The sequence below is a fragment of the Cavia porcellus genome, unplaced genomic scaffold (assembly GCF_034190915.1).
Source record: "Cavia porcellus strain 051 isolate PalLab524CR breed Dunkin Hartley unplaced genomic scaffold, mCavPor4.1 scaffold_5, whole genome shotgun sequence".
In the NCBI taxonomy this organism is placed as follows: domain Eukaryota; kingdom Metazoa; phylum Chordata; class Mammalia; order Rodentia; family Caviidae; genus Cavia; species Cavia porcellus.
This window is the reverse complement of record NW_026947488.1, coordinates 48,463,685-48,489,162: the sequence shown is the minus strand read 5'-3', so window position 1 is coordinate 48,489,162 and position 25,478 is coordinate 48,463,685. Positions and strand designations below refer to the sequence as shown.

The following is a 25,478-nucleotide window of genomic DNA, read 5'->3' as shown; positions in this document are numbered from 1 at the left end:
TCATGATCACCAATCCAACCCTACAGAGACTACTGAAGGACATTCTAGAGAGAGAAAAAAAGTACCAGGATTTCAGAAACAGTGGCAGAGAGGCCTCAATAGATGGGGCAGAAAGTGGAATGAAGGAGAAAAACAGACAACTAATGGCAGAAAAATAGCATAGCATAAATAAGGCAGAGAAATTTGGCTATAATCTCTAATATAGATGGCCTTGATACACTAAAAAAAAAAAAAAAAAAAAACCCCACAGGCAGAGTAGATCAGAGTAGATTAACCTGAAAAAAGATTTATGGACCAAAAATCAAATATGAGAAAACAATGCTCTATGTGACAGGGAACCAGAGAGAAATAGGGGCAACTCGACCAGCACCTGCAGATAGGTTGGTAAGACGTGATACTTTTGTGCAGTAGAGAACTACTCAGCTATAATGAAGGAAAACCTTGAGGCTTTTGTAAGTAAAGGAATACAACTTGAGATCAAGTCCAGGAGTGAGAAGGTTCGAAACCACTTAGGTAAATAGCAGGTTGCCCCCCGCCCAATCTAAAAACTGAGGGAGTTGGTGGGAACCAAACTGTGCAATGTACCCTGTGGGAGTGAAAGGGGAGGAATAGTCTAAAAAAAGAAGGAAGAGAATATTGTATAAAATAGTGTATCAGGATTTAAAACCCACATTACTCAACCTGCTCTGTTTAGATGGATTATATTTTGTTCCAGTTTGTCTACTTGCACTAGATTTGAGGGCACAGACAGCTACCTCAGATATAGCAGGATATAGTGCGGTAATCATCCTTAATCTGAAGCCCCGTAAAACTTATACTGTGTTAGCATGACTGGTCTTAGCTGAATCTGGTTTGTTAGATTGCTGTTTGATATCAATGGATTTTATTCAAATCTATTATGATTGATAGTATCAAGTCTGAGAGTATAGGCAACTACATTGAAGATGACAAGGTTCACTACAATACCCATTCTGGTTTGATTATTACCTGCTTTTGAAGTTTTACTCGATCTAAAATGTTTTGTTTTTATTAATATTGTTATATACTGCTATATTTAATTATACAATGCCTGATGACATAGACAATTATATTGAAAATAGCAAGAGACAACACAGTAACCACTGTAGAGCACCTTATATTCTGTACACAGTACATTGTACTGTGGTTTTAGTTTAATGTTTTTATAGTAATATGTTTTGTTTTTCCCTCTAATGCAGAAAGGATAGATATACATTTAGAGACTGATAGAACATAGAACCTATAAACAATTTATTAGAGCTGATCACATAATGCAAGATGAAATGAACAACTACTTTGAAGAAAAAGAGACACTACAGTACCCAGTGCTGATTCTATGGCATCATAATGTGAAATCAAGCAATACTATTATTCTTCATTCAGAATGATTTTAGTCTGTTTTGTTTTGTTTAATTTTAACATACATGAAGGTATGGACAGCTATTTTGAAGAGAATGAGAGACATTATGACAGTTATTATTGACTTCCTTGTTGTCTGATCTTGAAGACCTAAAATACCTTATTCATCTTGTTTAGATCAGTTCTATATTACGTTGTTTCATGTGAATTCTCTGTATGTGAAGATATGGACAACCATTTGGAAGAAAACCAACAATATGATAGTGAAGATCTCTGATTGTCTTGCTTTGAAATTTATGCCTCTTACATTGCTTTCTTATGTTCTGTCTTATTGTGTTAAATTTTATCCTCTAAAATAAAAAAAATTCTGGATTCTGAAACAAAACAAAACAAAACAAAACAAAAGTAGATAATAATCAACCAGAACGGGCATCATAATGAATCCCATTATCTTCACAGCTGTTGCCTAAACTTTCGAACCTGGTACTATCAAGCGAAACAGAATAGAGGAACATCAGTCAAAACAAGATGGTGAGAGCAATACAGGGCTTCAAATCAAGTAATAGAAAATTAAGGTGGGTTACTATAATATATCCTGCTATTTTTAAATTTATTTTCCCCTTAATTAAAAGGATAAAAATTAAAAAGTAAATAATAAAATGGAGATTGAGATAAAAGAGGGCATAACAACAAAACACCACAGATCAAAACATAACCATTTAAGCAAAATAGTGTTTCACCAGCACAGTTCTTGAAGTTCCCAAGGGAAAGGGTAGCAAAAGGATGGGAAAATAAAGACAACAGACAAAAGCTGAGGCCGGGTAGAGGTCAGGTGGAGCCCTCTCCCCTGATGGGAGCAAAGGAAGTGCTCAACTGCTATAGCACATTTATTTATACACTCAAGAGGAGGATGTCAATTTCAACCCCACTGCCTAGCAACTTGTTTGCCTGGCTGGCCTGAGCTCCTTTTCCAAGCTGGAACAGCTTTTTTACGTGGCTCCCTTTGGGCTCTCCATGTTCTCAGGACAGATCTTGCTTTAGCCCCATGTGTGTGATCAATCTCCAGCTTCAGTCACTCTTTACCCATAACTTCATATATGACATTGTTCATATTGAAAAGATTGTTAAAGTGGGGACTGGGGATTTAGCTCAGTGGCATAAGCGCCTGCCTTGCAAGCACTGGTTGTGAGTTTGATCCCTGGTACCGATTAAAAAAAAAAAGATTGTTAAAAGTAATTAAACTGTTTAGAAAGGTTCCACTTATAAAGTAAAATTATTAAAGATCTCATTTATTAAAAATCACATATTATAAGAATGAGTCTAACAAACCACCTGCAAGTGCTTTGTGAAGAAAAGTATAAAACATCACTGAAATATAATAGGAAAGATCTAAATAAAAGGAGATTATATTATATGTGACAGTTCATCTTGATGAGATTAAGAGATTCCTAGGCAGGTGATCAGATTATAAGGGCACTAACTTTATCAGTTGACCAACCCATTGATGAGTTAATAGATCAGTGGACTCTTAGAGGCAGGGCCTAACTGGAGGAGGCGGACATGGACCTTTGGAGGGTATGTCCTGGGCTATTTCCCTCTCTGCATCCTAGTTACCATAAAGTGAGCAACTTTCCTCCACTACACACTCTGCTGTGATTTTTCTGATTCTCTACAGTCCTAGAAGCAGTAGGACTAAATGAGAATGGCCTAAAAATCTCTGAAGCATGAGCCAAAGTAAATCTTTCTTCCCTAGTTGTTTATCTTGGGCACAGTAAGTCCCAAACTCAGGAACAAGTTCTCTTCTGGCAGAATGTTCATAAATCAGAGTTGTTCGTACATCCAACAAAATGAGTCTAATATAACTTTGACACAAATATACAATGTAAAGCACACATACACACAGAAAAAGCAAATGTGAAGTCTGTTCGTATCTGTGCAAGTTTGCAACCTGAGTGTTCATAAGTTCTGAATCAGTGGTACCTCTTTCATGAACTCAATTCTCTCCACAATTCTGGTCTCAAAACCAACTGAAAGAGAACTGAATCAAATTTCCCCATAAGCTCAGCATCCAACTTAAACACTGAATTGAATACAATTCTTGCCCAACTCAGTTTATGACCAACAAAAAGCTAACTATCAAGTTATGTTTATGTAGAGAAAAGCTTAATATCATAGACACAAAAAATCTCTGCAAATTCACATATAGAATCAGAGCATGAATTCAGATATTTCTAAAATTTATATGCAACACAGCAAGACACTGTCTCCAACAACAACAACATTTAACACTGCATCAGACATGGTGGCGTATGCCTGTAACTGCATCACTTGAGAGGCTGAGAGAGGAGGATCATCATGAACTTGAGGCCAACCAGGGTTACATGGCAAGTTCAAGGTCACTCTGACATGTACAGCAAGACCCAGCCTTAAACAATAAATAAATAAACAAATGAATAAATAATAAAAAGGAGGGTAAGAGGGATTGAAAGGAGAGGAGATGAATGGGGGAAAAAAGAAAGAATAAGCAAGATATATTATGTATACATACAAACTCCCTATGATGAATGTTATTTATATATATCTAAAATGTACCAATAAAATAAAAATTAAAAATATTAAATAGAATAATTTGTGCAAAAAAAGTATATGCAGAAACAAAGGTGCAACACCTAGATGCTACTGAGGAGAAGCAAGGCAGAGAAAGTTATTCTCAGTATTAAGACTGACTCCATTGCTAACCAGGCGAGGCAGGATGCTGATGCCAGGACAGGTGAGCCAACAGATTAAACAGAGGACTGGGAAGCAGACACCTGGGAACACAAAACCTCATTTATGCCACAGTGCGTACTGCAGGGCAGAGAGAAAGTTTTGAATCACTAAATATTCCATTGCCGTTTTATGTGGAAAGGGGAAGTAGGATTTTTATCCCCATCTGGTTCACAGGAATCAGTTTCAAGAAGAATAAAATTTTAAGTGTGAATTTAAGTATAAAGTATACCTTATATTTACCAAATATTAGCCAGATTAAAAAGTAAGGGATATAGATAGCAGTGTCAGTTAAAGACATAATTAAAACTGTATCAAGAATAAAAATACATTGTTTATAATTATAGTTGAGCAACAAAAAAAAAGGAAAAAGAAACCTATTTTTAAAAAACTATTAGCCCAAGCCACGCGGGGCCCAGGAAGAGAAAAGTCAGACTGAGCCTACCACGGGCTCTCCCGCCCTCCTGTACGCACCTGCTGGTTCGGAGGACAGGCTGAGTTGGCAGCAACGAGGTACAAAAAGCCACTGAATGCTTGAATTGTTTGGTTGATTTTGCAGGCCTGGAGCTGGAGGTCTGAGCATCTATAGGGACAGTGACAGTGTGCACTGTGGCAAGTATGGGGGTATGGGGGATTCCTTCTATCTCGTTTTTGAAATCCAATATTGTTCTTATTGCTTTGTTTCTTTACGATTAATTTTTTGTTTTATTCAATATTCTGTTTTGTTTTGGTTTGACATTGCTACATCTGATGGAGTGGACAACTATTGTGAAGTTAACAAGATATATGACAGTAGCCATTGTTGTGTTCCTATAGTCCTGCTTTGAAGTTCTGTACCAATTTCACTGCTTTGTCTTGCTTAGACTTATTTTGTTGGGTTTTATTATCTTTAAAATAAAATTTTTAAAAAGCTGTTAGCTTTTGGCCTTCTGAGGAGTGCGGCTGTAGTTTTGGTAAGAGAGCTAATTTATTTTGCACTGTCCTGAAAATACATGTGTATGCTACTTAGAAATCAAAGAAAACATAATAATGACACTCTACTTTTAAAAGTTGCAAAACATCTAACACTCCAAAGTAAGTAGGTCAAAAATAGGCAGCATCTACAAATAATATATCTGTAAAACCTTAGGATGAAAGGATGAAAAAGAAAGGTTTAATAAATCAAGGGATATGTAATGATCTCATAAGAAAGGATATTGAAGGATGCCAATTTCACTGAAATTAAACTAGAAATTTAACACTTTTACAAGAATGATTTTCTGGAAATCTTAATAAAATGATCTAAAAGTGCTTTATAAGACTATCAGGAAAAAATAGCTATGAAAAATTAACAGTTAAAAGACTCCATTTATCTTATGAATTAGAATAAATTATTAAAAAATCAATAACTTAAATAATTTGTTTCTGCTGGAAATGCAGATAGATTAATATAGCAAAATACAATGATCAGATGAGCACATCCAAAGCATGAGGCATGAAATCTACAAATGTAGTTGAAAATGTTTAGGCTGGAGATTTGGCTTATTTGCAAACAATATTGAAGTTTAACTCAGGCAATATTTTGGTATGTGAAAAGGAGGTTCTGTAGTAATTGGTAAAATATCATCTAACTTTTATAAAAATAGTTAAAGTTAAACTTGTACAGGTAAGCACACAAAGACATCAAGGATAAAAGCAACTAGCTGGCTGTGGGTGATTTTTGTGTTCTACTCTTTATCAGCATTTTCTAATTTTTTGAGAGGAAAATTTATTTTTAGCAAATCTGGTTAGCTATTTCAGGAAAATAAATGCAGATATAAACATACAATGTGGGAGGCTTTTCTTTAAAAAAAAAAAGCATTCCAAGGTGGGCATGGTGGTACACCCCTGTAATCCCAGCATTTGAGAGGCTGAAGCAGGAGGATTGTTGTGAGTTCAAGACCAGCCTAGGCTACAAGGCCAGCCTGAATTTCATAGTAAGACCCTGTCTCAAAAAAAAAATTCCAAATTTCTAGAAATTCCATCTCTTGAATTTCTTTTCCATCTGTATGACACTAAATATAAAATTATACCCCACAAATTTATTTAGCAACTCTTTCAAAATACTTGCACTGCGTTATGGTAAACAATTAAGAAAAACATCAATGAACTTCCATGCAAAACAACATATTATGCTTTAGTTTTACAGAAGTTGATTTATTCAAGACAGCTATCCCCCAACTATGTCAGACACCCAGCCTCATTTACTTCCCACTACACATATGCTTTCTCTCCACTACTTTTTCTAAGTTGCTGTAGGGTTTTACAGAGTCATTCTTTGGAGTTGAAATTTTCCATGCTTGGTCCTCTACCAAAGGTGATTTCATTTGGAAAAGATTGAAAAATGCATAGTGCAAAGTGTTCAGTCATTTTTGCAGTCATATAAGGATAAAGAAAAACACTATTTGAAAACCAATTTAAATTGCTTTTCTTCTATTGAACAGGAACTCTAAGTGGCTAGTTTGAGGAGGTTTAATAGTGCATCTCCCCAGTGCCCCAAACAACAGGTTTTTCTTGACAAATCGCCTGTTGTTGATCTCAGTGCTCTGATTTTTTTATTCCTCTTTTGCAGTCTTCATAAAAGAGAGTCTGGACTGGCAGGCAGTGTTAGAAGCTGAGTCGGGTTTAAGCGCTCAGGTGCCCTGATTGTCTCACACATACATACCACTCAAGTGCTGGTGTGTGTTCAGAGGGAGACAGCAACAACCCCACCGGCCGGGAGCATCATGGGAGATGCGCATGAGAAATCTCAGAGGAAATGGTGAGGCCCTGTGACCACTGGCTGTACCGAAGAGCCTGCCGGTTAGTGGCACTTATCTCACATTGTGCAAATCAACAAAGACAAACCAGCAAAGTGAACTCCTTAGGAATACAGTACAATGAGCGTTAGATCAGAGGTTGCACCTCCCACGTACACCTTGCATACTCAGAACTGAACCCATGCCTTCTATTGAAGGCATGATCAAAAAATACAGTGAATATTAAACCAATGTTTTAAACAGTTGCAGTAAAAGACATCACCATCAATTTCCCTTAAAAATACTCCTTCTCCATGTAAAAAAATACTTAGTCCATCATTCTGAAGCAGCTCTGGAGGTTCCTTTTGGTGAGTGTTTTTAGTTGTGTTGCCTTGGCTCCGTTGATGCCCTGAAAATAGTCAAGATGTTTACTTTTTGGGGTCATTCTGACTTTTAGGAGGAGCCAGAAGTGTCACTGTGCCTGATCCAGTGAATAAGGTGGATGAGGACACACTATAATGCTTTTATTTGACAGAAATTTCTGTATTTGTTTAAATCACGTTTTGTATATTTCCCAGACCTTTTTTATTCGTATTTTCTGACAGAGTTTTGCTAAGTTACCCAGGCTGGCCTCAAACTTGTGTTCTTCCTTTCTCAGCCTTCCAAGTATCTGGAATTACAGGCATGCACCACCACGCTCAGTTTTAGAGGTTCCTCTCAAGAAATGATTCTCCAACTGTTGCTGACTGTGATGGGATGTCAGTCCGAGGGCTGTCATGTGTGGTCATACAAATTGTGCACTGAGCAGTTCCTCCTGATCTCATTTGCCCGTTGCAGTAGCCAGCTTTACTGTTGCTGGACAAAATATTGGACACCTGCAACTTAAGGGATGTATTTGGTTCACTGTGCTGGCTCCAGATATCATGGTGGAGGGTGTGGCAGAGCAAGATGGCTTGGTGGATGGCAGTTGGGTAGCAGAACAGGGGAACAGCACCAAGATGAAGGAGAGAAGCCGGATGCAGGCCCCAAGGTCATACCTCCATGGGTTTCCAGGCACCCCTAGAAGTATGTTTTACTAATCTCCTTGGTGGCCTCCAAGCTAATCAAAGTGACAATTAAATCTGTCACACTAGTGGAAAAGAGAAGTAATTAAGAATTGTAGAAAAAAATACAGTTTCAACCTGTGCCTACTCAGGAGTTCACTTTCTAAAATGATGCTTTAGGCACTTAAAAATAACCCGATATCTTCTTACGCAAAACTTCAGATTTTGTTGTAAATTATTCCAAAAATACAAGTTCGGGAGAAGCACATCTTTTAAAGGGTTACTCAGCCAGTAAATTCTGGAGGAGAAATAATAGATGTCTGCTTTAGCAATAAGAAAATCTGATTATCATAAACAATAGGCCAAAACTACTACAGATGAAAATATGTATCACTGTCTAGGGCTAACCAACCAACTCACGAAAACAGATAAATAAAACTGAGAAAAGTATAAAGTTCTTTAGTTGACACCATAACCAACTCAAGACAATAATAATACTTAAACATTTGTATGACTCATACTAAGCACTGAATACTAGTCTCACCATTTTCTGCGTATCAACTCATTTAAGCTTTACAAAGTTTTATGAGGTATAATTTTTTATTTTGCAGATGAAGAGAGAGACAGAAAAGAGATAAAACCATGTCCTCCTTTGGCTCTAACAAATGACTACTCTGGATTCATGCACTTTGTTACAGTTGTATTCTTACCCCTTCTGAGTACCAGGCTGGTCTTGTGACTGCTTTGATCAGTAGAGCAGAAAAGGAAGTGAGAATGAGGCTGAGCTAGTCCACCGGAAGACAAAGGCAGGGAAGGAGCACCGGGGCAGCCGAGCCCACTCTGCAGCGTGCGCCTTGCTCTACACCACTCCCGGGCCGCAGATGAAGCAGAGGGAACAGAACGCTTCTGATGCAGGCGAAGTGGGAGAGTGGGAGGGACCCAGCAATTGCCAGGATGAGAGCTATAACTCAGAGAAGAACACCAAATGTGAATCTTCAGAACACGCTAGTAGCACACTGGAATGCTGGGTCAGTTAACAGTAACTAACCCTGATTCATACAAAAAATGCTTGGGATTTTGCAGTAGTTGCTTATGACAATTGAGGATGTGACCTGTTTTCAGTGATGCTGAAGCCCAACAAAGATCAGGGTGGTGACCAGAGTAAGACTTGTTTTGCTTGTTGCTGTAAAGGAGTGCACACACAGACATCTATCCTGATAGATATCCTGATAGATATCCTGAAGAGAGGCTTTAAGTTTGGGACTCTTGCTGAATGATTCTTAGGAAAACTGGAGGAAACTGGGAGTCATTTTTGAGCTGGATAGGTCAGAAAGTGCAGGCCAATTCTGAGACCTTGTCTGTCACCAGTGTAAGAAACTTTGAGTATCTTAGTAATTTTATCTGGTAGGGGGAGAATTGAAGCAGAGCTAGAGAATTGTCATTGGGAAGGGAAGAGCAAGATGGGTATGGTGGCACATGTCTACAATCCTAGTACTCTGAGAGACCGAGGCAGCAGGATTGCAAGTTCAAGCCCAGCCTGGACAACTTAGCATCTGAGTGAATCTCTGTCTCAAAATAGAAAAATAAAAAAGTGCTGAGAATGTAGCTCAGTGTGAAAGCCCTGGGTTCAACCCCCAGTACCATGATAGAGAGAAAGAAAAAAAGATTAATACATTTTTGTGGTTGAAATAGGGCCTTGTCTCTGCCATGTTTTAGTCGTGATCTCAGAGTAGCCATGTCCAATTATTGTTCATATTCTGCAAAAGTTGTTGGGAATGCTTTGCTTCAAGTCTCACTGCTAACGGACAGCTACTAGAGCCATTTTTTACTTTCTCAGAATCACTTTGGAACTCCCTGGGAGGAACCAATAAACCAGGAAATTCCCTGAAAGCAGTGCATTGTGGGGAATGTGGGTTTTATGTAGATATTGTCTACATGTCCAAAGAACCAACTGGTGGAGGAAGGAGGATGACAACTTTGGGAGAGAAAAGCTTGTGGAGGAGAGGCTCCTGGAAATGGGGCTCTTGGCCTGGAGCCCACACATCAGCACTATCCCTGGCTGGGGAGGGTGGCAGGAAACACTTTCTTCCTATGGGCACAGGTAGTGTCAAGCCAGCCAGGGAAGGGGAAAATATGATCTGTGGGGAGAAGTAGAGCAAAACTATAAAAAACAATGTGTCTAGAAGATGCAGAAGGCAAGCCAGGATCTGGAGAATGGTCACAGGCAAGATCCTGAAAACTACTTCCAGAAATCTGTGGCATTCTTGACAGTGTAAATAAGGATACTGCTTGGGGAAAAGGGGGTTGCTAGAAATTGTAGGCAATTATTCAAAGACACGTGGATGATAAATGTGAGAATGAACGAGATTGGAAGGACTTAAGAAATCCTGGGCTGGGGATTTAGCTCAGCGGCATAAGCGCCTGCCTTGCAAGTGTGCGTTTGTGAGTTCAATCACCGGTACCAATAAAAAAGAAAAAGCAAAGAAATCCTTCTACAGATGCTGAACCTAAGAATCACACTTGAAGGTAGTGAAGAACTGATTTGATGATGTAGAAATGTAAGTGACATCTCATGCAGATCTGAGAAAGCAGGAAAAAAGCAAGGTGGTGAAAGAGAGGAAGGAGCATCTGAGAAACAGAGTGGAGAAGAGAAAGCCCAAATCCCAAGACCCTCAAGGAAAAGCCCCAGCACAGGGAGCTAAAGCCAGGCTTCACATTTCCTCAGTTGTACTTTTTCCCCATTTTGAGCTTTCTAAAGCAAGATGCATCTTATGTCTTAAAATTTGTCTCTTATCCCCCGCCAAAAATGTAGTCAGTGATATGCTTTTTAAATTGATGCCATGTTAAAATCAAGGAAATATGTTAAGGGGAGAAATTCCTTAGCTGAAGCAATAGCCAAGTTATGGGATTTTAAAAGGCTCACTCGGGTTCCAAGGCATAATAATGGAGAGTAGCCCAAAATGAAGATTTCTTGGCGAAAACGTTTAACTTGTGGAGTAAAAACCCTACAAGTATCCAGGACTAAATATCAAGTTACACTAAAAAGATCAAATGCCAGGATGCCTCATGTCTGTTCTCCAACACCAAGGGTTAGAAGTTCACAGAGGCTGAAAGTGGTGGCCCAGGAATATTTTTACTCAGCAAACTTGTTCTTTTTTGATACCTAAAAAAGCTATTACTTGGACATACAAGGTATACGAATCAGGGGTATCCACCAAAAGAAAATCAATAGGAAAGGGAGAGAGAAGAGGAAAGGAAGAGAGAAAGAGAAAAAAAAGCAAGAGAGACAGAGAGATATACACAGACAAAGATTTATTTTAAGGAATTGTTCAGCAGTTGCAGAGGCTGGCAAATCTGAGATCTGCAGCGCACTGGAAACTTAGACAGGATTTTTGTTAGCCATTTCAAGCACAATTTCTTCTCCTTCATGAAACCTAGTTTTACTCCTATGGCCTTCAACAGATCAGCTGAGGCCCACCTCCCATTCAGAAGGACAATCTATTGTATTTAAAATCTTTGTAAATATTAGTCACATGCACAGAATATCTACAACATCTAGACTAGTTATTGGCCAGGCAGTTGGGCACCAGGTTTATGAGCCAAACCAAATTGACTCATAAAATTAGCCATCACATAAGGAGTCACAAAATATATCAGCCTTCTTTACAATAAATTTCTTGGAGATATTTTTGAAATGTAAGTTTAAAACTGAGAGAACTGTGCTTCAAAGAAGATTTCCGGTGACACAGAAAACAGCTAAAGAGATGTACATCTGTTTTTTAAATTGAACGGAAAAGCCAAAAATATTCTTGAATTATAAGCACTCTGACGTTAAAAATAATGCAAGTTAGATTTTAAGAAACCCCATATCATATTAATAAAAAAATAGAACAAAAAGACAATCAAGGTTTCGTCTCAGGTGGAGGAATTAAAAGGTACTAACTTATGTGCTCTGAGAGTAATTGGGAAAACATAATTTCAGTAATGATATCAAAATACTAAATTAACAAATTTTAATGTATTACTTTCCAAAACAATGAAAGAAATAGAATTTCACTCAAGTAGCTGGTGACTACTTGGCAAGGGAACTCTCCTTTGTGCCTGAGGAGCCTACATTAGGAAATCATACCCGGTAACACCTGACTGTTGGTCCTCAGGCCCAGGTACACCCTAGCATCACCTGGAGAGCTGCACACATTCTGATTCCCGGCACTGCCCCAGACCACTGCATCAGAATCTCCCGGGACATGGTCCAGCCACCAGAAATTACGTAGAGCCTTCAGTGACTCCAAATTTGTACAGCTAAATTTGAAAATCCTTGGTCTGTGTTTTCACTTTTCTTTATGCATCTCTGGGAAGGGTACTCAAACAGTTACTTCTCTCTCTCTCTCTCTCTTTCCTCTGAGTCACCTTTCCATTTATCCATAGTCATCATGGTGATAATCTACAATATCTTAGGTGAGCAGGCTCAGCATCTCTTGGGAACTTAGCGGGCAGGGATGCCCCATGGCTCTGCTTCCTTAAGTGTCCTTCTTGTTCCTCATCTTACTTCTTCAAATGTCTAATGGAATCCTCTTTACAAAACACAGATCTGACCATGCACAAATCCTCTCAAAAGCAAACAGAAACTCCGTAGTCCTTTCTAGTATTTTAAGATCCTAAAAATGGAACTCAGGGCTCTCTAAGCATTTGACATTTTTACTTTACCCCACAATTTCTTCTCGCCTTCATTTTGCATCCTTTGAGCTCTGGCTATCTCAGGCTGTTAGCGCTCCACCAAACGGGACAAGGACATTTCCCACTTCAGTTCTTAGACTAATGCTTTCTTCATCCATGATGCCTCTTTCCCCACTTTGCTATTAGTGCTTTGACTTTCTTCAAGGTCCAGCTCAGACACAGTTAGTCAGCTTTCCAATGCTGTAACAAAATACCTGACATAATCAATTTAAAAGGAGGAGAGATTTATTTTGGCTCACATTTAGAGCTTTTAGTCTCAAGTCACTTGGCTGTCGTGAAAGGAGTGTAAGACAGAGGAGGTCTATTCACTTGATGGTGGCCAAGAAGGAGAGAGAGAAACACACAGAGAAGGAAAGGTCTCAATATTCCCTTCAAGGGACCAGTGACCCAACTTCCTGGTCCTAGTCCCCAGCTCCCAAAGCTTACAGCACTTCCCAATATTGCCACTGGCCGGCAACCAGGTCTTTATCATAGATGGGCCTTTGGGGACCATCGAAGGTTTAGAAAACCTTCCTTGATGGCCCAGTTAAAAGGGACTTCTTGTTCTTGCATGGAGCCCTGATTTCATTTAATTTTATGTTGTTAAAATATCTGTCTTTCCTCCTGAATTGTGAATTCTTTGAGAAGAGAAACCATGCCCTTTAGCCCCTGGATCCACCAGTGAGTGCCTGTGGAACGAATGCCATAGGTCACATTCCAAATGCCTGTCAGCAAGGTCAGGCCCCCCTACATTCCACGGGCACTCCAGAGGGCAGCCCAGCCCACACTTCATTTCAACATGAGTGAGTATTTATTACTAAGGGTCTCTGACCTTGGCCTACTGAGCAACTCCTTGATATTCTGGAATTTCCATGCTCTCGCATTCTCCTCATCCTTCATTTCTCACTGGTAGAGTGTTCGCCCTGTCCTGACACCTTCTTCACGTCCCTCCCTTGCTACTTTCTTTTTGGGTGTCTGGCTTGTCCAAGCTGGATTCGAAGAATGTATCTGCTCCCTTCGGATGAGGACTCAATTTGTTTTAATTCTGGGGGTAGTATTGAAAACTCAATCTGAGAGTCTAAACAATCACCCTTGATTATTTGCTTGAGAAAAAGGCACAGAATTTCAGTGCTGATGGAGGAGAATACTCATGCCTTTGGGCAGACCTTTAAGAATAAACCTGTCTTAATTGGACAAAGGATAATTAAGGAAGTTAGCAGCACAGCGAGCCTATGGATTTTGGAATCATCCTAATCGTACAATCACAGATTCCCACAAGAGCCGCTGCAGCCTGGAGCTCTGACAGCCAGTCCACAGCCTGAGCCATCTAATGGCGACTGCAGGTGCCCATGCCTGAAGACAACAGCAGTGACTCTGGAGATGCAAAGCCCTAGATGAAAGCAAGCTTCTGAGGAGAGTACATTTTCCCAGATGCTTTTGACTTTCTGCATAACCTGACCCAAATATTCTACTCTCATATCATGCTTTCTCCCTCTTATAGACATATTATTTTTTAGAGAAAAAAGCAAAACAGAAAAAAGGATAGAAATAATACAGAATTTCAAAAAACAGTAAGAAATCAGTAGTTGATAAATTACATGTTGTTATCTTAGAAATAGTTGCTCAAGTCACAAAATCAAAGCATAAAAAGTGGACAGTCAAACAAGGACAGCACAAACCAGTCTGTTTGATGAGTTAACAAAAACTTAGTAGTATGGTTATCTATTTTACACACTTTAACCTACATACAGTTATATCCTTTAGAGCACTTTCCCTTTCATTATCAGAATATCTATTATACATTTTGAATCATATTACTCTTTCAGTTTTTTGTTATTATTTTTTACACTAGACAGACAATACAATATTTAGAAATGTGAGTCTGATTTATTTCACTTATGAGGATAGTCTCAAGTTGCCTCCATTTACCTATAAAAGCCTCAAGACCATCCTTTTTATAGCTGAGTAATATTCCATTGTATGAAAATATCACATTGTTTTCATCTATTCTGTGGTTGATGGGCATTTTGGTTGTTTCCAAGATTTAGCTATTACAAATTGCGCTGCTATGAACATGGGTGCACATATATCACTGTGATACGACCTTTTCAGATTTTCTGGGAAAACACCCAGGAAGGGAATAGCTAGATTGAATGGAACTTCCAATCCTAGTTTTTTGAAATCTCCATATTGATTTTCATAGTGGCTGCACCAGGCCACACTCCCATCAACAGTGGAGAAGTGTTCCTTTTTCCCCACAGCCTTGTCAACATTTGTTATCAGTTGATTTCTTGACGGCAGCCATTCTTTCTGGAGTGAGATGAAATCTCAATGCTGTTTTAATTTGCATTTCTCAAATGACCAGTGGTGGTGAACATTTCTTCTTGTATTTATTTGCCATTTATGTATCTTCATCTGAGAAGTGTGTGTTCATCTCAGATGCCCATTTTTGGAGAGGGTTTTTGAATTTGGAGGGGGCTTGATGTTTTTCAATTCTTTGAATATTCTTTGTCTGAGGGACTGCTGACTAAAATTCTTTCCCATTCTGTGAGTTTTTGTTTCATTTTGTCGGTGATCTCAAGTGCAAAAACTTTTTAATAATATGAGATCCCAGTTGTTGATTCTTTGAAGTACTTCCCATGTGGATTGTGTTTTGTTCATGAATTCTTTGCCTACCCCTATGTCTCCAAGATTTTTACCTACCTTGGTAGATATATTATTTACCATTGCAATAAAGTTCTGTTATTTTATATGCCAACCCCCTTCCCTATATAAATTCTCAAACACTAGAAGCCAGATTCTAGTGGACTCTTGATCAAGTTCCTACTGTGTGCTCCAAACCAAGAGAATAAACCAAGGGAGAAGAAACAGATAATCTAACTTAGAAGAAAGGCAAAGTGAACTAGAAAAGGAATATAAAGAGAAGTGTGAGGGTATAGTGCTTATTAAGCCACCAATTTAGAGAAAAGAAGGGAGATACCCAGAGAGCATGACTCTAAGAACTAGGAAGAGGTTATAGATAAATGAATATTTTTGACCTTGTAGAAGATCACTGTGAGAGATTTTGGAAGTTATAGAGTGATCAAAAAGTTTTTAAAAATCTAGGCAAGTCAAAAGCAAGGAAATTATTAACTCTAGGAAAAACAAAAGGTAAGAAGAGAAATATTATTGTAGTATGCTACAACATGCGTCCGTAAACATTTTTTATAACAATGTAAACACCGAACTATATTCAACCTGCAGTAATAATACTAAGAGAATGAGAGACAGTAGAGTGGACACTTTTTAAGTTTTTATAATGTAAACTTAATGAGCATTTCTTTTAAGTTGAGAGTATGTTTCTGCATTTTAATTCTAATTTCTTACTCTGGCTTGTCTTCATTTCTTTTTGTCAGTTTTTTTCTGATTTGTTGTACTTTTCTGATTTCCAGTATTCTTTCCATATCAAGAAGGTTAAGGAATTGTCTACAAGTTGCAATTCTGTGGGCATTCAAAAAATTTATCTGTTGATTTTATATGGTGTTTTAGCCATATGGTAGTTTTGTATTTTTAACTCAACATAATTTATTTATGTTTTATTTTACAATCCTGAAATTTTCATTATTGTCATAAAATGTTCTTTAAGATTACAAAATAGCACCATTCCTTAATTCTTTTAGGGTCTCAGTTATTTTTTGCAGTTGCACTTTTAAAAATGTATGGTATGAAATATAAATACAGCTTTACTTTTCTCCAAGTGGTTGTTCAACACTTTCAGAGAAAAATATTTACATTTCTGAAATACCACCACTATCATTCACTAAGTTCCCATGTGTGTCCACATTTATCTCAGGTCTAACAGTCTCATTCTGTTAGTCCATGTGTCCATCAATGATCCAGAAACACACTATTCTAGTTCCTAAAGTTTCCATATATATATTTGCAGGACTGGAGATTGAAGTCAGGTGCTTCACACTAAATTAGCCAATTTATTTTTATTGTGTAGCAGAATCTTGCCAAGTCACTAAAGTGCCTTGGCTAGGTCAAACTTGCAATCTTCCTGCTTCAGCCTTCCAGAGTACTGGAATTACAATCCTGTGCCACTAGGTCTGGCTTTTACCATACTTTCAATTCTTGGTAGGGCCAGATATTTTCAAAAATTTCTTGGCTTCTTTTGCTTGTTCATATTCTGAAGTTCAATTGGAACTTCAGAATCAATTTGTCTAATTCTAGGAAAAGAAAATCCTGCTTGCTGTTAGTAATTTCTATAGGAATTAAACTAATTTTGTAAATTAATTTAAGGGAAATAACTGAATGTCCTTATGCAAAGACACAATATGTTATTTGAAAAAGATTACAATTATCTAAAAGGTGTAATACTTTGAAGATCTATGTACTTAAGTACCAAATGATTGTTCGTTTTTTTTTTTTTTTTTTTTTTTTTGTCTTTCTGAAATAGGATCTCACTACACACTTCAGGCCAGCCCTGGGCTCATTTTGTAGCCCAGGCTGGTCTCAAAACCCGTAACAGTCCTCCTGCTGTAGCCATCTGAGTACTGGGATTACAAGAGTGCACCACAGCGCCCAGCTTCAATACAGTTTTGATATGGAAAAATACACAGCATGTAAATGTAGACAAACAGAAGCACATTAACAAGAGCTATTAAATCAGCATCCATGGTCCAACACAAATCAAGTAGACAAAATTAACTAAGAATATGAAGACATAAAATAACCAGTAAAGTAGATGCAAATGGAACTCTGTATCCTAACACCACCAAGCACATATTCACATCAGCATGGCTCATTTTTGGTACTGACCCCGTATTAGCCACCAGAATAGCTCAATACCAAGAAGTAGAAATAATACATACAATATTTTCCAATAACATTACAATAAAATTAGAAATTAGTAACATCAGAAAATTTTGGAGTAAAAAAAATCCAAAATTTTATCACAAATCCTTGTTACTTAAATTGTAGTCTGTAGGTAGCAGCACTGGCACTCTTACGAGCGTGTTAGAAACACAGAAAATTAAGTGGTCCACATCTACTGAGTGGGCCCTGCAATCTGCAACACCCAGAGGACACGCAAGCGCATGTTTACCCGCTGCTTCTAGAAAACGGCAATTAAAATGCACCTCAGAACTAAGGAATACATGCAGACTGGAACCCAGAAAGGAAATCAACTTTAAAAGTTTGTGTCAATAAAATTAAAGCAAATAAAATCAATTCATTAGCTACACAACTCAAAACATTAGAGGAAATACACAAAATCAACTGCAAGAAGTTATAAGAATGGGAAATTAACAAGTTAAAGTACCTCTTTAGAAATGAGAAAAGTAAACTAATAAAAAAAATTAAGCAAGCAAAAAAGGAGAAAGCACAAGCACAAAAGAGGCCAACACCAGTAACACCATAAATTTATTTTCCAAATGAGACTCTTTGCAGTTCTGTGCTATTAAATTTTAAATATGCGACTGTAAATGAAATTTTAAAATTTAGTTGAAGTAATTTTCTTGGAAGCTATAATTCATTAAAATAAATCCCAGAAGAAGCATAAAAATTATACAGATCAAAGTTATATGGACTAATTAATAAGGACTATTCTTGAAGGGTAAGCCTCTCACCACCCATAGGATATACACTGGCCCAAATGTTTTCCCATAAGAATTCCACCATATTTCTAAAGAGTAAATCAAGACTCATAAAAAGAGGAAAAAGCTCCAAATTAGTTTTTATAAATTGAGGATAACATTGACACCAACACCTGACAAAAATAGCACAGAAAAGAAAAATTCCATATTAATCTCACCTTCAAATATACATATTGATATTTCAAATATAAGCACAGCAATTAGAATCAAGTAGTTAATTAAAGGACTAGTAAGACCAAGAGCAATTATTCCATAAATATCAGGATGGTTTAGTGTTAGGAATAACAGTTCCATAATTCAAAATAATACTAATAATAGATTCTGAAAATAAATGCCCAACAAACTGATGATGAAAAGACAGGTGGCTTATCCTTGAAAGACTTTTTTTCCTTAGAAGACTTTTAAGGAAAGATATTAACTAATCCTAAATTAAGAACAGGATAAAGTGCCTATTATTACATTTTCCACTTAATGTTGTTCTGGAGATGTGAGCCACTGTTGTTGGACTGAAGAAAGATGATTCAGGTAAAAACACTGGAAAAAAGAATGCTAAATTGTTTCTCTTTGTGGATGATATAGAATTAACTGAAAACCTTTACAAACAAAAACAGAAAAAATGGGCTATAAAAATTAACATGTAGAAATCCATAACTTTCATATGTAGTAATTGCAATGAGCTAGAGATATAACAGTTTTGTTAACAGTAACAACAAAATATTAAATACTTAAGTGTAAACTTAATGAATATGTAGCTTACTCTAGGAAAAGTTTAAAATGACCCTGAAATACACTAAAGTGGATGTGGAGTCTCTGTTGTAGAAATCTTTGTCTTGGTTTCAGCAATTGACTACTAAATGCCTATGATTACTGATCTGTGATTTACGAATGGTTGTGTGACCCAAAGCTGGCCACCAAGAAAGTCACTATCAGCTCATCTGAGAAAGTTTCTCCCTCTTGAAAGGATCTCCAAGGAAGCTACCTTCTCTTCCTTCCCCAGATCTTGGTGTATCTGGGAAATGATATCCGAAGCTGCTGTAGTTATTTGGAAGCTCAGAAGGTCGAGTGGAGATCAGGACTAGCTCCTTGGTAACAGCCTTGATGTCCTTTTTATGCCATATTTGGGGCCACAGCTCGTGGACTCCCTGGCAATTAAGTAACGAGTTTCCTTGAGTTTCAGTCCACTTAAAACAGGTGTCTCTGTCATCCTCTAGCTAGCACAGTGTACCTGTTACTGCCCCAGAACCATTTTGAATTATTGTCGCTTTACAATGTTTTGATATAGAATGCTGTTGTCTGGGGTGAGGAGATAATTCCTTAACTTCTATAATTTCTTCCTTAAGTGACTTAAGCAGATGATTCCCAATGAGTCAATTTTAGACATCTAAATTTCTTAAACAATTTTCATTTCAATGACTTTCAAATTTCCTGAAGAACAAATATACATTTTATCAGAACATACATATTTAAACTTCTATGTATGCTTTACCCATGTTTCTTCATTTTTACTATAGGAATTTTAAATTGGATTTCCAGCAGCTGAACTATTTTGATTTTTTACAAAGAAATCTTCCTGAGATTTATTTCTATTAATTTTTATGCTGTGGATTCATTTACTTTTTGCTTGTTAAAATTTTATTTCTTTCTCTTTTCTTGAATACTTTTTCTTTTCTCCACTTTTAGGTAAAATAATATCTTTTATTGTTTTTACTTTAAAAAATAAATTTCATACTTAGGTTGAGAGCAACTTTATGCATATCCCCTAATTTAAATCATTAAGCATCCTGCTTCTCATTACTTTAAAATTAGCTGTTCTCATACCCTTGGTTGTCTCCTTAATACATTAATTATTCAAAAGTGTAGAGCTAAAGCTTTAAAAATATTTTATTATTTTTTGAAATCTTTTATTATTGTTTAATGTTATACTTTATTTGAAGATATGGATTGTATTACTCACCTTTCTGACTTAGATTTTTTTGTTGTTTTCCTCACAGTTATTTTGGATGGAGATTTTTTAAAAATCCTGTTATCATTTAAGAAGGAGGTATATTTTGCAATGCAAATACAATATGTTTTATGAACAAATGATAATTTTATAAAATAAGTTTTGAAACCATCATTAATTCCACTTTGTTAATCATATGATTCCAATCTTTTATGTCATTATTTTAGGATTTTTATGATGACCAATATTCAAATTTAAGAAATTTGTGTTGGGAAATTCTAGGACGTAGAACCCATAATGAAGCACTGTAGTAATGAGGCGTATGCTAGTGGACTTGGATTTGCTGCAGGGCATGGCTACCAGTGGAAGGGGCTGTTTGTGATGGTAGAGGAGCACAAAGTCATGACTGATCCTTGTTGGACCATCTTGCTGGAAGCACAGAAGAGCTGCTCAACTTTCCTCAAAAATGCTGGGTGGAAATGGGCACAGCAATGGCAGTAAAGCTAGGGGAGAAGCAGAGCAGGTAAGTTGCCTTTGAGGTCATCTTGGATGGATCCTCAGTTGATGCTGTACATTGTAGGAGAGAGCATGAGAATTGCTTTGCATCTCTGCAGATATAAAAATATTTTAGCTTGAGCTCTTCAAACTCGTGTTTTTCCTCAAGGTTCCAAAATGGGATATTGCTTTTGGATATTTTGTTTTTGTTTTGGGTCGTGTGATGTCCTCCAGTACTTTGGGACTCTGCTACCAAAAAGGCCACCACTGACTGTGACTCTTTGACCTTGTACCTCTAAGATCATCAGCCAACATAAAACTTTTCTTTATAACTCATTTGGTCTCTGGCATCAGCAACAGAAAACGGACTATCTCCAGGCATGTGGTCTACATCTACAGCCAGAGTTCCTATCAGGACCACACTCCATCCCCCATGGGGAACAGGGCTCCCTTCCCACCCTGTCCCACCACCCCAGTCCCTGCTGCTGCTCTCTGCATCTTCCAAATTCACTGCTTGCTCTTGAAAATTTGTCTAAAGTCTTCTTCTGGGAAAAGCCATATTAAGACAAATAGTAATTTTTATTATTTGTTTTAGCCTCATCAATCTTTGTAAACAAGCATTGCTGCAAGTGGAAGGTGAGAAATGTCCAAGCTAAGAAGCTATGCATGGCTGGCTTCAGAGCAGCTGAAGATATCACACAAATCGTTTATCACACTGTGCTTGATCTGACTGCAGAAATGTGATTCAGCCAATCCTTGGAGTGTGGAGGGGCTATTGTTCTGTTCCAGCCCTGACTTCACAGTCTGCTGGCTGTTCTGAGATCACTGAGTACACATAATATTAAATGACAACTCCTCCTGCAGGTGAAGCTTGGAGGTCTTCCTCCTGGGCCAACTGATAGAAGACAGGCCTAGGTCAACTAGGGGCAGAATCCAGCCATGGGCATAAAGGTAAGTTTGTTCCAAGTACAGCCCTTGTTCTATTCAGGGAGGCAGGAACTAGATTATAAATCATATACTGACTATAACAATAACACCACCAACAATAACAATAATGACCAGAAGTGGTACAACAGTTCTTTGATCCTCCAGAAACCCTTATCAGAGGGTCTCTTCTTCACCATGTGCTCCTGTTCTGAAATCCCACACTGCTCTCTCTCATCCCATAGTCACTGACACATTTAGTTGTGATGAATACTTTGTTTATCTACCTCCCAAGTAGAGAGTGTATTGATTAATGATTCATTCATTGAAAGCAATAATTTTATCTTTCAGTGCTGTATCCTTGGCAAAGAGCATGATAAACACACAAATAAATAAAAACTGTCACCTTTATAAGCAATAAGAAGAGACCCCATAGACAAGAAAGGGTGAATATTTGGGTAACAATACAGAAACAGTTCTTAAAGTCTCACGATTAAAAACAAAATCAAAAGATGATGGATTGATAGATAACAGGATAGAGAGCCTCTCTGAGAAAAACAACTCAGATGCTAGAATTTAGCACCATGGAGAAGACCAGATGAAAGGAGAGGGATTCTTACAACCCAGGAAGAATCTGAGGAAAAAGAAAAAAAAAAGAGAAAGGAAGGAAGGAAAAACATGGATGAAAGTCGGAACCAGACACACTCTCACTGGAGCCAATCCCGCACTGTGCTGGGTGTGTCTTGGAGGCAGTGCTGAAATTGGGGTTGGTGAGCCCAAGACCCTTGGTGGGAGGATGTGGCACAATGGAGAGTGGAACCAATCTGGAAAGCTGCACTAGCCCATGATGAGTGCTAGGAATTTGGTCCCGTGGAGGGGGTGACCAGCTGGACAACATACTGGAGTTGGGCAAGGATGGGCCTGAACCTGCAACCACAGTGGCATCAGTCAGCCACTCCTGGCCCAAAGAGGACTGGAGGGATTGATTGGGCTGGGTCATGCCCCTGGTCAGGACCCAATAGCCAGAGATGAAACTGTCCCTGTGATGTCTGCACCTCACAGACTAATGTGGTGAAGGCACTGGCTGTTTGACTGGCTTAGAGGAGAGGGGCCAGCCCACATCACCCCTGTGTGCACCTCACAGATGAACGTAAACTGGAGAGGGCTGCAATCCTCTAACCAGGATGCTTCAGAAAAACCATAAGCAATACAGAAAGGGCCAGAGACCTCCACCTTACACCTGTCTGAAAGAAACCATAAACATGACAAGAGAAAGAAACAAGAAAAAACCTCCAGCTGCTGACCCAGGGAAAGTAAGTCCAGGAGAGATAAATACAGAAGAAATCGTAGGGTAGCAAGCATGCAATATTGGACACAGCATCAGGGACATAAAGAAATACCTTTATGACCTCATAGACAAGCTTAAAACTGAAATTGTAATTCAAGTGAAGCAAGATATAAAAAGATTAATAAAAGAAAATGCTAAGCACCTCTCAAGAAGATATAGATGGAAGAATGGAGGAACCCAGAAAAAGGAGAGAAACCTTTGATGAAGAATATAAACAAAATCTAGAATACATGAAACAGATCCAAAGAGATTACCAGGAAATTTAAAACTCCATTGAAAGCTGGCAAAATGCCTTGACAGAAACTAAAGTTAGCCTTTCGAAACTTGAAGATAGATTTGTAATGTGTGATCATGAAAGAAAAGACCTCTTAAAAATAATAAGGAACCAGGAAGTAATAATTCAAAGGCTAGAAGACAACAAGAGGATCTATAACTTAAGAATAAAAAACATGAGCAAAGGAGCATGAGTAACCACAATGAATTACAAAAGCTATTCACAGAAATAATTAGGGAAAACTTCCCAAGTATAGGAAAAAGCAATGATACCCAGATAAATGAGGCATACAGAACTCCAACCAACTACAACCAAAACAGATCTACACCCAGGCATATAATAATAATGATCCCAGAAATTCACCACAAGAACAAAATGTTAAAAGCAGTCAGAGAAAGGAGCAGATCACCTATAAAGGAAAATCCATCAAAATAATGACAGACTTATCAACACAAACTATCAAATGCATGTAGAGATTCACACACGTGTAGAACTTCTAAATAATTTACAAGAATAGATTATATAATGCACGATGTAATGAACAGATACTCTGAAGAAAAAGAGACACTAAGATATCCAGTGCTAATTCTGTAGCACCATGATACAAAATCTAGCAATACTATTATTCTCTGTCCAGAGTGATTTTAGTCTGTTTTTTTTTTGTTTAATTTCAACATACATAAAAATATGGACAGCTATTTTGAAGAGAATGAGAGACATTATGGCAGCCATTGTTGACTTCCCTATTGTCTGGTCTTGAAGACCTAAAATGCCTTCATCATCCTGTTCTGATCAGTTTAGTACTATTTTGTTCAGTATGAATTCACTGTGTGTGAAGATATGGGCAATTACTTGGAAGAAAACAAGAGACAATATGATAGACAGTGAAGATCTGGTGGTCTTGCTTTGAAATCTGTGTTTCTTAACTTGTTTTCTTATTTCTGTTTTGTTATGTTTAATTTTACCCTCTTAAAATAAAAAAATTATAAAAAAATCAATTATCAATAAAAGTTAAAATTTTATGAATGTGACTTTTTTTATTCAGAGAAATTGCCATTCATGTGGAAAGACAAGGCCAATTTTAAAAGTTAAGAGACTTGAAAATATGCTTGTCAGAAAACCTTTGAAAAGTATTTAAATTGTATGCAAAATAACAGAACTGTGAGGTAAAATATAAGATGGTATCATATACAGATTTATAATAAAAATAAAAGCAGACATGTTTAAATGTTGTTGTAAACCTAGCATATAAAATTTTAAATTATCTAGATAGTGGTAAAATACTAATGTTTGTTAGATGTAAATCAGGAATAAGTGCTCTGATTTTAAAGATGGATCCAATTAACAAGCCAATAAAGGAGAAAATGAAATAATAAAAATACTTGTTTAGTCAAAATTAAGGTAAGAAAAGTAAAAATAAGAACAAACTGAAGTAGGCTAATTAAAAAATTAATTGCAGGATTGAATATTTAAGCCTAAATATATCATTACACATTAATATGTAGATTTGGCATCCAGTTAAAAGATAAAGATGAAATTAGATAAAAATGTGTTTATTGCTTATGAGAAACATATTTAAGTATAAAGATACAAAAAGATTAAAAGGAAGGGGGCTGGGGATTTAGCTCAGCGGCATAAGCGCCTGCCTTGCAAGCAGGCAATCGTGAGTTCGATTCCTGGTACCGATAAAAAAGGAAAAAGACAAAAAAAAAAAAAAAAGATTAAAAGGAATAAGGTAATAAAATATAATCATCCGTACTTTAAATAAAATACAGAGGATATGAGTATGCAATTATTGCATAAAACGGACTTTAAGACTATTATTAGTGGTAAAGAATATTTCAGCCAGATGCAGTGGTGCATGCCTGTAATCCCAGCACTCAGGAGGCTGAGGCAGGAGGATTGCCATGAGTCTGAAGCCAAACTGGGCTACAAAGTAAGTTCAAGGCTTGGCTGAACTACATAACAAGACCCTGCCTCAAAAAAAGAAAAAAAAAGAGAAATTAATATTTTATAATGATAATGATAGGAATCAATTTAATAGACCTATAAAATAATTTTAGAGTTCTAGATACCCAATAGCACAGCTTCAAAATATCTAAAGCAGATATTGACAGTACTATACAAGAAATGACAATTCCATAATTATGTAGGAGATTTTTACACAGTGTTGCATTCTACAGTTGTGAATATACATTCTT

At 37.3% G+C, this 25,478-nt stretch overlaps 3 long non-coding RNA genes across 3 annotated transcripts in view; 2 read left to right on the top strand and 1 right to left on the bottom strand.

Moving 5' to 3' along the window:
* The window catches only part of LOC134476075 (uncharacterized), an 88,549-nt gene extending 79,604 nt beyond the window's left edge, over positions 1 to 8,945 (bottom strand). Inside the window, exon 1 of the long non-coding RNA XR_010047524.1 lies at positions 8,653 to 8,945. This is a non-coding gene — a long non-coding RNA (uncharacterized LOC134476075). The remainder of the gene's footprint in view (positions 1 to 8,652) is intronic.
* LOC106029041 (uncharacterized) overlaps positions 1 to 10,482 on the top strand; it is a 129,292-nt gene extending 118,810 nt beyond the window's left edge. The window contains exons 6-7 of the long non-coding RNA XR_010047520.1: positions 1,837 to 1,952; positions 4,703 to 10,482. This is a non-coding gene — a long non-coding RNA (uncharacterized LOC106029041). The remainder of the gene's footprint in view (positions 1 to 1,836; positions 1,953 to 4,702) is intronic.
* A 9,476-nt stretch (positions 10,483 to 19,958) lies between these two features.
* Positions 19,959 to 24,299, top strand: LOC134476074 (uncharacterized). The gene is made up of 2 exons (XR_010047519.1): positions 19,959 to 21,682; positions 22,007 to 24,299. It is a non-coding gene; the product is annotated as an uncharacterized LOC134476074 (long non-coding RNA).
* The last annotated feature ends 1,179 nt before the right edge of the window (positions 24,300 to 25,478 follow it).